Genomic DNA, 14,482 nt, shown 5'->3' with positions numbered 1-14,482 from the left:
CTAAGATTGCACATGTGGCGTGCTGTGGCATGGCCAAAAAATAAAAAATAAAGAAGGCCAGATGAAGACAGAAACAGAGATTGGAGTGATGCAACTACAAGCCAAGGAACACCAAGGATTGATGGCAGGCACCAGAACCTAAGAGAGGGGCCTGCAACAGACCCTTACCTAGAGGTTTTAGAGGGAACGTGGCCCTTGGTGAATGAATAAACAAAGTTCAGACTGTAACCCAAGCATAGTTGAGGGCACAGAGTAGAAACTCATAAAAACCTGATGGTTACTAGACAAGCCAAGAGATACTTAGGAAAAAGCCACTGGATCAGGAGTTCATTTCTCTACCCTGCAGAGTAGATTTGTTAAGACAATGAAAGGATAATACTCTTTTTGACCATATTCTGCCCTGACAGGCGGGGCAGATGGCAGAGCTGGGTAGGACGGGCTCTACCCACAACCCCAGGCTAAGGGAGCAGGATTCTGTATACTGGGAGGCTGGTCTGCTAGGACTGAAGAGTATGGTCCTTTACCATGCCTCCCATTATTCCATGGAATATTCCAGCAAGTTCCAGAGCAGCCAGGGCATTGTACATAAAGGAACACAGGCAGACCAGTGTAGACTGTCTATGGCAAGGAGCAAATGGATACTGAATGCCCTACTCCTGAGCCCAAACTTCTGTGACCACAGCACCTTCTCGAAGCATATCACATCATGGGAGTTGTATTCATTTCCTTCAGCTGCTGTAACAAATTACCACCACCTCAGCGGCTTCAAACAACATACATTTATTCTCTTACATTTCCATAAGTCAGAAGTCCAGAATCAGTTTCACTGGGCCAAAACCAATGTGTCGGCTGGGCCACCCTCCCTCAGGAGGTTTTCAGGGAGAATCTGTTTGCTTGCCTCTTCCGGCATCTAGAGCTGCACCTTCAAAGCCAGCATCTTGCTTCAGTGGTGACATTGCCTCTGTGGGCAATGTCCCCCTGCCTCTCTTACGAGGACACTTGCGATTATGTTTAGAGCCCAGCTGGATAATCCAGGATAATCTCCCCATCCCAGGGCCCTTAATTAAATCACAGTCTGCAAAGTTTCTTTTGCCATATAAGGTAATGTTCACAGGTTCTCAGAGTTAGGATTCAGATATTTTTGTGGGCCATTATTCAGCCTCCCACAGAAATGGAGGTGAAAACGTCTGCCTGTGGGTTTAGAATCTACATTGACCAACCCAAAACTTCTCCCCTAAGTAGCAACGATAGAGACTCCAGGATCCCTCAGGAGGCTCCCTTTCTGCTGGTCTGAGTTACAATGACACCAGTTGTAACTCCCGTGTGGAGAGCGAGCAACCACCTGGAGGGCCTGCGTTGACTATAGATCTGCTCCACCCCTGGGGCCAGCAGTGACCACCAGTCCCAGGCCTTGTGGATCCCCGAACGGTGAGTCAGCCCCACGTCCCCTGATTATTGTTTGTAAGCTGGTGCTTCTCGTCAAAAGGCCACCTGCTTTTCTTGTCGATGCATCATTGCGCTTTCCAGCCTTCATATATGTAACTGAGCCGTTACAGACACAGCAGGGCAGGGCACATCTATTCCCCCGAGGAAAGTCCTACTCTCAACACCTAAACTTGTGCAAGGGCATAATGGCATGCCAGCCTGCCAACCGGTCTCTCTGATGAACACCCTGACCCCTCACCGCCCCAGCGTAAACTTGCTCACTCCCATGTCTCCCCACATCACACCTGAGAAGTCCTTCAGTGGCTCCCCATTGCTGACTGTGAGACCAAAATCGACGTCCCCACTTGGCTTCAAGGCATTCCATGATCAAGCCCTGCAAATGGGTCAGCCCCGTGTCTACCAACACCTCCCTTTACTACCTGCAGCCTTTACACCTGCCTCCCTGGACTACTTTTGTCTCCCATCAGGACTCAATGTTTTTTACTGAGATAAAATTCACATAAGATAAAATTTACCAGTTTAGAACTTTTGACACACGCTACAACATGGACGTACTCATCCACGACATGGATGAACCTTGAAAACATTATGCTCAGTGAAAGAAGCCAGACACAAAAGGAAAAATAGTCTGTGATTTCATTTCTATGAGGGACCTAAAACAGTGAAACCCATAGAGACAGAAAGGAGGATGGAGATGACCAAGGGCTGGAGGGAGGAGGTCATAGGGAGTTATTATTTGATGGGTATGGAGTTTCAATTTGGGATGACAAAGAAGTTCTGGAGGTGACTAGTGGTGAAGGTTGAATACCAGTGTAAACGTAATTAACACCATTGAATCCATACACTTAAAATGGCTACATTTTATGTTATGTGTATTTTGCCACAATAAAGCAAAATTTTAAAGACAAAATTTACCACTTTAGCCATTTTAGAGTGTACTATATCACTGGCTTTCAGTACATTTGCAGAGTTGTGAAATCACCATCATAATCAATTTTAGAACATTTTCATCACTCCAAAAAGAAATCCCACCCTTATTATGCAGTCCTTGTTCATCCCTCCCCTTCCCTCTACTTTTTGTCTCTATGGGTTTGCCCATTTTGGACACTTCATAGAAACAGTTTCATGCAACATGTGACCTTCTGTGATTGGCTTATTTCTCTTGGCATAATGTTTTCAAGGTTCATCCATGTTGCAGCATGTATCAGTACTTCATTCTTTTTTATGGCTGAATAATATTCCGTTCTCTGGATAGACCACATTTCGTTTGTCTATTCATCAATTGATAGACATTTGATTTGTTTCCACTTTGGCTATTATGAATAACGCTGCTGTGAACACCCGTGTACACGTCTTTGTGTGGACAGATGTTTTCATTCCTCTTGCATAGATACCTAGGAATGGAATTTCTGGGTCAGATGGTAACTCCAGGTTTATCAAGATGCACCTTGCAGTAGAATCCAGTGCCTCAACTCTGGATTTCTATGCTGATGGAGGATACAGACAGCCTAGAAAACAGAAAAACAAAGGTAATTGCAAGAATTTCCTTTTTTAGCTCCTACTTCCCTTTCTCTCCCCTTGGCAACCTGCTACTGGGGCTGTTATTGTGTTACAAAATTGACTAGTTTGCATCTTAGCTCCCCTCTTGAGCCATGAAATGACCCCCAAATCAGATTTCAGGTGTGGGGGAGGACAGGGGAGGGGCATCAACTGGTCAATCTGGAATTGACTTTGGCTATTATCTTTTTAAATCATTGCTTTAGACTAGAAAACCTTTACCTGCAGACCTCCTAGACCATAATCTAAGATCAACCTGTGAAAGGGCTGCCCCACAGACTCCCTATGTGGTGAGAATGTGTCCACATTGAATGCAGGAATAACTCTTTTGTTATTGACTGTTCCTCAACCTAAATCCATTCAAGTGAATCTCCTTGAAGACATACTACCTACAGGTCAGGGTAGTTCAACATCAGCTGAACTCTTTCCAAGTACAACCTGTGACAATTTCTTCATGTTTACAAAATTTACCCTTTGAAACAGGCCTTGAGCTTGTGCGTTGAAAGTGGGGAGTGGGATTTAACGAATGGCTAGCAAGCTAAATGGTTTGGCTTGGTTCATTCTGTTCAGTGCCCATGAATAGCACTTGATTCATGGAGCGCAAGTAGACGCCGCACATGGGCTCATCGTGGGGCACAGCAGAATTAGACTCCGCACACTTTCCACACTTCTCTCTCTCTCTGAGCAGATGGGCAAGCCAAACCCAAAATAGGCACAAATCCTCTGATAAAGGGTAGTATCGTTTGCACTTCCAAACTGTCCACAAGAAACGGCACTAAGAGAAACAGCATGACTTGTAAATTACAAGTGTTAACTTACTAACATTTAAATCAACGATGATCACCCCTTCAAACGCTGGGCCCCATTCGAGAGAGTCGAGTTGTTCCTCTGTCGGGTCAGTAGCTGGTCTCTTCTGTGGTTTATTTACAAGTGAAAACCCTGCTGCTGGTTAGAAACGATTCTGCTTGAGCTAAACTTGGCAGAAGAAGCTGGTACAAACGAAAGGCCTTAGAGCTGGGAGATCGGGGAGGCAGGTGTGGCCCCCAGGGTGCTGCTGAGCCGCCAAAGCCGCAGCGCAGGAAGCCATGCCACCCACAACTCCACATGAAGGCAGGAGGCCTGGTTTACATTGCCGATGCCTCACCGTGTGACCGTGGACAAGTCGCTTCCCCTCTCTAGGCCTCCGTCTCTTCATCTGTAAATGAGGAGCTGCTGAACTAGGCGACACTGAAGGAAGGCACCTTCTTCACTATTGGGCTGTGTTCGGAAAGCATCCCATGTACCTTTCAACACCAATCTGAACGAAGAACTTTGTAAGAGACATGGATCACATTTAAACGCCAGGATTTCATTTTCAAGAGACGAAGGGGCGCATTGAGAAATGCACTTTAGAGTGGAGTCCTCCGGAAAGGATGGACCGGGCTAGCAGCTAGACACTGGCCTTGATCTAGATAGGATCCCAGGAATTATTTCCGTACATATGCTCTCCCCTTCACCCACTCATCCTGTATCTAAAGACAAGATGACAAGTAAAAGCTCCTGGCAGAAGCTCTATCCCAGCCTTGCTCCCTCAGCTTGGGCTCACAGGGCAAGAGCAGAAAGGCGGCGGGGGGATGGAGGGCAGGAAAAGCAGCTTACATTCAGCTTGGCCACAGGCGGCACGTGGCAGAGTCTCAAAGGTGTGTCTCAAATTCGGGCTTAGACTAAACAAAGGACCTGCCAAACCCTCTGTTTGCTTTGCTCTAGCGGTTCTGGAAACCAGCCCTTCACTTTTGTCCTGGCCCAAACCTGGTGGGGGAGGGGAGTGATTCACAGGGTCTCCAGGTTAGAAGAGGCATCCAAGGGGGACCAGAGAACCAGACCTAAGCATCCCCAGGAGGCCAGCCGGCTCTTCCATCTTGAGGTTGTTCTGCCTCTTAGAAGGTTCCAGAATCCATCGTCCCATAGCTTGTCCCCTTTATCCTTGTTTCCAAAAGTAGAGGACACACGGAACAGATCAAATCCTTCATGACTCCTCCCAGGATTCTCCGTCATCACTCTTCTCCCTTTCATCCCTTAAAGTCATCTTTTTCTCTTGCTTAAACACTCCCCAAGATGATTGCTCGGATGAGCATCCTGAGTTCCCTTTGACATCCTGATCACTGGTTCCTGAGGTAAATCCAGCTTGTTAACATCTCTCAGCGAGGTTACTGGGAGCCAGAACAGGGCAGGCGGCCAGGCACTGTGACCGTCAGACTGTCACCTGCCTCCCTCTAGACCAGAATGTGGCCCGTCAAGAGGATATATGGAAAAAAGATGTCAAACTATTTCTGTGGTGATTCAGGGAGCATCTATAACCCAGATGTATCTCTTACTGTGTCTCCTTCCCTTCCCATCTGATTAGCCAAAATAATAATAGTTAAAACAAGATGAAACAAAAAGCTACTACTGTTGGGAGCATATGCTGTGCCAGGCACTGTTCTGTGCACTTTGCATGCGTGTGAATGTGTTTCCTCTCTATTTCATATATCCTGACACTGACGTCCAAAAAGGCAAGGTGACTTGCCCCAGGTCACACAGTATGTGCTAGTAAGTGGCAGAACCACAGCTGGAAGCCAGAGTTGGCTGGCTGCAGAGTCCACGCTTTCTACCTTTACCTCTCCGGCTGAATGCTATCCTCTATACACTGAGTGACCCCGTGCCTTTCATCTCCCACTAGCAGCAAGCTGTGCCAGGCCCCAATATCGGCTTCAGGACCCCCTTTCCTTATGCCTCTGGTCCATGATGCAAGGTCCAGCACATACAGAGGCCGAGGCCCAGCCCTTGACATCAGGAAAGCCGAAGGCCAGTAATGCTCACCCTGGCTCTCTCCTGGCCCTCCAGAGCATGTCCCCTGGGATGACCAGCACCCCTGCTGGCTTGGCTTGGTCTACTGGCTCAAATTTCAAGGCTGAGGATGGATGGAGGGCAGCAGAAGCATATCTCTTTGTAAACAGGATCTGGGGGCTTATTCTGCCAGAACCCTCTGGGACAAGCAACTTTTAAGGGTTGGGAACCCCTTGAATCCCTCTTCTGGAGTGCAAAGGAGGAACTAATTCTTCCTTTTCTGACCATGAACCCCTAGTAGCACGTATTTGTCTACCTGAGAGGCAGTCAAGTGCAGGAGTTTGAAAGCCAGGCTGCCTGGGTTCACATCCTGGTGCTGCCCCTTATGGGCTGAGTGACACTGGGCAAGCTACTTTACTGTGCCTCAGTTTCTTCAGCAGTAAAATGGATATAAACATGGTACCTACCTGTCTTAGTCAGCTTGAGCTGCTATAACAAAATACCAAAGACTTTGTGGCTTAAACAACACATATTTATTTCTCACAGTTCTGGAGGCAGGAAAGTCCAAGATCAAGGTTCTGGCAATGTTCACTTTCTGGTGAGAGCTCTCTTCCTGGTTTGCAGACGGCTGGCTTATGGCTGTGCCCTCACATGGAAGAGAGAGAGAGAGCTGCAGTGTTTCTTCTCAAAAGGGCACTAATCCCATCATGGGGCTCCACCCTCATACCTCCTTTAAATCTAATTACCCCAAAAGGGTCCCAAGTCGTAACACCATGACATTGGGGATTAGGGCTTCAACATATGAAGTTAGCAGTGATTCATTCAGTCTATAACACTATCTCATAGGATTTTCTTTTTTTTAAAGAATTTATTTATTTATTTATTGGCTGCCTGGGGTCTTCATTGCGGTGCGCAGGCCTCTTATTGTGGTAGCTTCTCTTGTTGTGGAGCACGGGCTCTAGGTGCACGGGCTTCAGTAATTGTGGCACGCGGGCTCTAGAGCGCAGGCTCAGTAGTTATGGCGCATGGGCTTAGCTGCTCCACGGCATGTGGGATCTTCCCGGACCAGGGCTCAAACCCCTGTCCCCTGCATTGGCAGGTGGATTCTTAACCACTGCACCACCAGCGAAGCCCCTATCTCATAGGATTTTGATGAGAATTAGGGACTTAATGCCTGGAAAATACTTGCTCAGTGTTGGGCATGGAGTAACTGTTCAATATACACTTGCCAGGTGGTTTCTTTATTTTTTTTAACAGCTTTATTGACATATAATGCACACACTGTATAATTTCCTCCTTTAAAGTGTACAGTTCAGTGGTTTTTAGTATATGCACAAAGTTGTGCAACCATCAGCACTATCTAATTCCACAACATTTTCATCACACCCAAAGGAAACCCTGCCCCTCAGTGCCGTCACCTCCCACCTCCAACCCACCCCCAGCCTCTGACAACCGCTCATCTTTTTGTCTCTATCGATTTGCCTATTCCGGACATTTCATACATATGGAATCATATAATATGTGGTCTTTTTGGTCTGGCTTTTTTCACTTAGCATAATATTTTGAAGGCTCATCCATGTTGTAGCATGTACCCATACTTCATTCTTTTTTATTGCTTAACGGTATTCTATTGTATGACTACACTACATTTTGTTTCTTTATTCATCAACTGATGGACATTTGAGCTGTTTCCACTTTGGCTATTATGCATAATGCTGCTATGAACACTCATGTCCAAGTTTTGCATGGACATACGTTTTAATTTTTCTTGGGTATATACCTAGGAGTAGAATTGCTGGGTCATATAGTAAGTCGACGTTTAACTTGATGGGGATCTCCCAAATAGTTTTCCATAGCGTCAGCAACATTTTACATATGTTGTAGACTGAATGTGTCCCCCACCAAATTCACATGTTGAAATCCTAACCCTCAATGGGACCGTATTTGGAGGTGGGGCCTTTAGAGGCGATTAAGTCATGAGGGCAGAATCCTCATGAATGGAATTAGTGTCCTTATAAAAGAGACCCCAGAGAGATCCCTTGTCCCTTCTGCCATGTGAAGACACAGTGAGAAGACAGGCCTTTATAAAACAGGCTCTCACCAGACATCAGATCTGCTGGTGCCTTGATCTTGGACTTCCCAGCCTTCAGAACTGTGAAAAATAAATGTCTGTTTTTATAAGCCACCCAGTCTATGATATTCTGTTATAGCAGCCTGAACTAAGACAATGTTCCCAGCTGCAACGTAGGATGTTTCCAATTTCCTCATACCCTCAACGACACTTGTCATTATCTGCCTTTTCATTATAGTCTCCCTAGCGGGTATGAAGTGGGATCTCATTGTGGCCTAATTGCTTTCTTCAGAGACTATTTATTGGCTTCGTACTGTAGCAAAGCCCCAAAGTGGGAGGAGAGCTGAGGAAATAGAGCTTAGAGAGGAGGTGAACCTTTCAGAATCTGTCTCAGATGGTCAGACATTCCAGGAGGGGAGACTTGCCTGGACTGAGCACCAGAGGCATTGATATGTCCATTTCATTTTAGAAATAAACAAATTGTGACATAAGTGAAGTATCAGAATCATAGGAGTTATGACAGGGGCTGCATCTTGGGGGTCAGATGGTCAGAGTGCCTGGAACCCCAGTCTCAGGATCTTGGTTTTTTCTCGGAGACAAATTGCCATTTGTCAGCTGGGGAGTAAAAGGAAGAAATCTGTTCTAGGACAGCCACCCTGAGCGCCGTGTGGAGCATTGGTTCATGGGGGCAGCGCTGGAGTCAGAGGGACCAGGGTGCAGCTGGTCCAACAATTCTGATGCAAGATGGTGACAGCTGGAACCATGGCAGAGACAGCAGTGGCAGTGAGGAGGAAGCAGTCCCAGAAGACACAGTAAGGCGTCTGAGTGGGGTACTTTCACTCAGTTCTTTCACTGTTTTTCGCCACAGAAAGATAGTCTTGGAAAAATTCAAAGGTCAGAGTTTCTAAAGGAAAATTCCCACCGATGAAGGGGGGGGGGGACTACTGACCTCCCTATGTTCTGAGCCCAGGTCCCAACCCCCTGCTGGAGTCTGATGGAAAGTGTGAAGCTGGCACAGGAAGGAGGGACCGAAGTGCCAGGAGCACCAAATATTTAGAGGTACCCTCCTCTCCACCAAGCCTGCGTGGAAACAATGTTCATTTCACGTCAATGAAATGCAGGGCTCCCAGAGAGAAACACGAAATAAGATGTGTCCTTGGCTTCCACAGGCTTTCTCGATAGATAAAATCAACATCAGGGTATATTTGAAAATAACAAAAGATGGAAATGCCCACCCAAGGCAGTAACAAATGATTCCTTGTTAAATAGATAATATTTGACCTCCCAAGGCTTCGAGAAAGAGGTTTATGTTGACCTTGCGCTTAGGGGACATTAGCGTTTGGATATCAAGATAGAGGGGCTAAGGGAAGGCATGATGGGCAACAGAAACCTCATAAGAAAAGGCAAGGAGGCAGGGAGGCATGAAGCCTCTTCAGGAGACGGTGAGGTCACCTGTTGAGCCAGATGCACTAAGGCGGGGCAGGCTGGGAATTGAATGCCAGGTCAAGGCATGCAGCTTGATCACATAAGCAACAGGGAAGCAGGGGAACGTTACATCCAAAGGAGGAGATGATTGGGGTGGTGGACGCTCTCAAAGACAAGCCACCACTCTCCAGCAGTCAGAGCGTGTGGAGCAGCAAGACGGCAAACGTCACTCTCAGGGCTCTGTCAGACTGGGGCAGGGGACCAAAGAGAAGTGACAGGAAGTGGGTATTTGTGATCACAAGTGGGCGGGATGTAGAGGACGATAAAGAGTGATGAGAATAAAAGAAGGAGATACAGGTACATGAAAACCTCTTTCTCCTAGGACTCTGCCTAAGCAGAAAAAAAAGGGTGAAACCCCAGGGAAAGAACCAGCTTCGGGGAACATTCACGGGAGGCAAGGCGAGGCGGCAGGAACTGTGCCCAGCTGGCTGTCATGCATTTGGGGAGCCTTGTGTTTTCTCTTCCAAAATGCTTTCCTTGAAGCTCATATGGTTTGTTTTCTTTTTAAACAGTTTTTTTTTTTTGAAGAAAAAAATTGTGGTAAAATATAGTACATAATATTTATCATTTTAACCATCTGTAAATGCACAATTCAGTGACATTAATTACATTCACAATGTTGTGTAACCATCACCACTATTTATACCCAAAACTTTTCATCATCTCCAACGTAAACTCTACCCATTAAATAATAACTTCCCTTTCCCCCAGCCCCCAACTCATGGTAACCTCTATTCTATGTTCTGTCTCTATAAATTAGTCTTTTCCAGCTAGATACTTCCTGTAAGTGGCATCATACAATATTTGTCCTTCTGTATCTGGTTTATTTTGCTAAGCATAACTCTCCAAGGTCCATCCATGTTGTAGCATCTATCAAAATTTTGTTCCTTTTTATTTTTATCGAAGTGCAGTTGATTTACAATGTTGTGTTAGTTTCAGGTGTAGGAACTTTGTTCCTTTTTTGGCTGAATAGTATTCCATTGTGAGTATAGATCGCATTTTGTTTATCCATTCATCAGTCAATGGACACTTGGGTTTTTTTCCACCTCTTGGCTATTGTGAATAATGCTGCTATAATCATGGATACACAAGTAACTGAGTCTTTGCTTTCAGTTCTTCAGGATATATCTATATCTATATCTATCTATCTATATCTATCTATATATCTATCTGTATGGAATTGCTGGATCATATGGTAATTCTATGTTTGATTTTTTGGAGGAACTGCCAGACCGTTTTCCATAATGGCTACACCATTTTGCATTCCCACCAGCAATGTACTAGTGTTCCATACCTTTGTCTACATTTATTATTTTCAGTTTTTAAAAAAAATTATAGTCATCCTAGTAGGTGTGAAGTGGTATCTCATTGTGGTTTGGACTTGCATTTCCCTAATAGCAGTAGTGTTGAGCATCTTTTCATGTACTAATTGGCTTTGTATATCTTCTTTGGAGAACTGTCTTTCCAAGGCCTTTGCCCATTTTTTAACTTGGTTGCTTGTTTTTTTTGTTCTTGAGCTGCAGGAGTTCTTTATATTAATCATTTGTCAGATATACAATTTGCAAATATTTTCTCCATTCTGTAGGTTGTTGCCTTTTCACTCTGATGATAGTGTCCTTTGACGCACAAAAGTTTTTAATTTTGATGAAGTCCAACTTATCTTTATTCTTTTGATACCTGTGCTTTTGGTGTCAGAGTCATAAAGTCATTTCTAAATCCAACATCATGATGAATTTGACCAATGTTTTCTTCTAAGAGTTTTATAGTTTTTAGTTCTCAAGTCTAGGTCTTTGATCTAATTTGAGGTATTATTTGTATACAATGTAAGGTAAAGGTGATTTGGGTTTTTTGTATATCTTTTTTTCCCTGTCTATGAGAACTGAGGCATTAAAATAATACAGGACTGGGCATTGGTTCCTAAGTCACTAAGGAGCTAGCTAAGGGGGTAACTGCTCTCATGTCGTGAGAGTGGGCTTCAGCTTTCTCAACTGTAGGCTGAGAATAATATTTCCCCCTGTAGTGAGTTGAAGTGTGTCCCCCCAAATTCATATCCACCAGGAACCTCAGAACGCAATCTTATTTGGAAATATGGTCTTTGCAAATGTAATTTAGCTAAGGATCTCCAGATGCACTCATACTGGATTTAGTGTGAGCCCTAAATGCAAGGACCGGTGTCTTTGTAAGAAGGCTGTGCAAAGACAGAGGCAGAGATTGGAGTGATGCACCTACAAGTGAAGAAACAGCAAAGATTGCCTGACAGCATCCAGAAGCTGGAAGAGGCAAGGAAGGAGTCTACCCCTTGACTTTGAACTTCTCACCACCAGAACTGGGAGAGAAGAAATTTGTGTTGTTTTACCAAACTACCAGAGTTTGTGGTAATTCATTACAGCAGCCACAGAAAAACTAATCCTCCCTCACGGAGTATTTAAATTAGTAAATATGATCCTAGTCAAGTACGTATCACGGTGTTGGGCGCATTGCCCAAGGCCTCTCAAGAATTTATTCTTCTCATCTTGGGTCCCACTCACAGCTGCCCACATCCACAACATAGAGCCAACCCAGCCACCACCTGCCAGTGTGCCCTCCCCAGCAACCCCAAGTTCTCTGAGATCTCATCAGCTTAAACAATAGGCACTTGGTACATCCATCTTGCTAGACAGGGTGAGGTGGCCTGGACTTGAGTTTGAAGGCCACAGACTTGCTGGGCAACCTGGCCAAAGTCACTTTTCCTCTCTGAAGATTTGTTTTGTCTTCTGTAAAATTGTGATAATGATAGAAATGGCGCCCTCCTCATTGGTTGCTGGGAGAACTCGACAAGGTGATGCAGGTGACAGTGCTTGGCACTATGACCACCAGAGAACTCAGAACTGCAAGGGACCTCAGAGACAGTCTTGTCCAACCCAGAAGGAGAGTGAGCTGCCCAAAGCCTCCGAGTGATCTCCTAACACCTTCCCCTCACCCTCACACACACCCCCACCAGCACCCATATGAGGGGTGGAAGTGGCCCAGCTCCCAAACACTGGGCACCCGGATCCACCCCCATGGGGCTTCCCCAAGCTCCAGAGAGGCAGCTCCAGGAGAGAGCGGGTTTCCAGCTGTCAAGTGAAGCAAGTATCTCAAGCAGTAGGGTGATCAACAGTGCCGACCGCTGCTGAAAGACCAAGTATGAGAGGACTGTGAATGGATGAAAGCAAACTTTTTCTGTAAAAGACCAGATAGTAAATATTTTCAGCTTGGTGGGCCACACGGTCTCTGTCACAACTACTTAACTCTGCCCTTGTCTATAACAAAAGCAGTTATAGACAATAGGTAAATGAATGGGTGTCACTATGTGCCAATACAACTTTACTTATAGACATGGAAAGTTGAATGTTGCATCATTGCACGTGTCACAAAATATTCTTCTTTTTAATTTTTCTCAAGCGTTCTTAGCTGGCAGCCCATGTGAACACAGGCAGTAGGCGACCCTTGGCCCCGGGGCCCTAGTTTGGCCGGTCATGGTCTCAGTCAGTGATTCTCAGCCTTTGCTGTGTATTAGAATCACCAGGGGAGGCTTTAGAAAAACACGAGTGCCTTACCCCGCCCTGGCCAAGCACATCAAAATCTCAGAGTGGTGTCTGGCAGGGGATAATTTTAAAAGCTTCCCTGATACCTAGCAATTCAGTATAGACCCAAGAGAAGTGAAAACATACACCCACACAAAAACTTTTACATACATGTTCATGGCAGCATCACTCATAATAGCCCCAAACTGGAAATAACCCAATATCCATCTATTGATGACTGGATAAACAAAAGGTGGTGCATCCCTTTTTCCGCCCTCTCCCCCCCCCCCCCCCCGAGCACCGCTCCGGCTGCACCGCGCTCGCTCTGAGCTCCGGGCTCCTACTAAGCTAGCACCGCCGTCGTCTCCGTCCAGTCGCCATCAGGATCATCCACCAGGACCTCATCAGCCATGAGGAGATGTTCTCCGACATCTACAAGATCCGGGAGGTCGAGGACGGCCTGTGTCTGGGGGTGGAGGGGAAAATGGTCCATAGGACAGGGGGCAACATTGATGACTCGTTCATTGGTGGAAGCGCCTCCGCTGAAGGCCCCGAGGGAGAAGGTACCGAAAGCACAGTAATCACCGGTGTGGATATTGTCATGAACCATCACTTGCAGGAAACCAGCTTCACAAAAGAAGCCTACAAGAAGTACATCAAAGATTACATGAAGTCAATCAAAGGGAAGCTTGAAGAACAGAGACCAGAAAGAGTAAAACCTTTTATGACAGGGGCTGCAGAACAAATCAAGCACATCCTTGCTAATTTCAAAAACGATCAGTTCTTTATTGGTGAAAACATGAATCCAGATGGCGTGGCTGCTCTGCTGGACTACAGTGAGGATGGTGTGACCCCGTGTATGATTTCCTTGAAGGATGGTTTAGAAATGGAAAAATGTCAACAGATTTGGCTGTTCCGTTGGATCGATCACCTGCTCGTCATAACCGGCTGGCTGCTGCCTTTCATCCACACAACACCAGGACTTAGACAAATGGGACTGATGTCGTCTTGACCTCTTCATTTTGACGTTGATTTGTTTGGAGCGGAGGCATTGTTTTTGAGAAAAAAAAAAAAAAAACATGTCATGTAGGTTGTCTAAAAATAAAATGCGTTTAAAGTCAAAAAAAAAATGTGGTGCATCCATACAATGGAATATTATTCAGCCATAAAAAGGAACGAGATTCTAATACACGCTGCAGCATGGATAAGCCGAGAAAACATTATGCTGAGTGAAAGGAGCCAGACGCAAAATGTCACATATTATGTGATTTCTTTGTGTGAATTGTCCACAATAGGCAAGTCCACAGAGACAGAAAGGAGATTCATTGTTGCCAGGGGTTGGGGGAGGGGAACTAGGGAGTGAGTGCTAATGGGTTTGGGGTTTCCTTTGGGGATGATGGAAATATTCTGGAAGTATTGTAAATAGAGGTGATTGTCATGCACTATTGTGAATGTACTAAATGCCACTGAATTGCATACTTGAAAAGGGTGAAATTTACCTCAATTTAAAAAGAAAGAAGGTTTCCCTGATGATCCTATCGTGTCACTAGGGTTGAGAACCAGGGGACCAGTG

General features: G+C 45.5%; 1 pseudogene; it reads left to right on the top strand.

Annotated features, from left to right (window-relative positions):
- The first annotated feature begins 13,300 nt into the window (after nucleotides 1-13,300).
- LOC137756472 (translationally-controlled tumor protein pseudogene) lies at nucleotides 13,301-13,921 on the top strand (annotated as a pseudogene).
- The last annotated feature ends 561 nt before the right edge of the window (nucleotides 13,922-14,482 follow it).

The sequence above is a fragment of the Eschrichtius robustus genome, chromosome X, assembly GCF_028021215.1.
Source record: "Eschrichtius robustus isolate mEscRob2 chromosome X, mEscRob2.pri, whole genome shotgun sequence".
In the NCBI taxonomy this organism is placed as follows: domain Eukaryota; kingdom Metazoa; phylum Chordata; class Mammalia; order Artiodactyla; family Eschrichtiidae; genus Eschrichtius; species Eschrichtius robustus.
The sequence above is the reverse complement of the archived record's forward strand: the minus strand, read 5'-3'. Positions and strand labels throughout refer to the sequence as shown.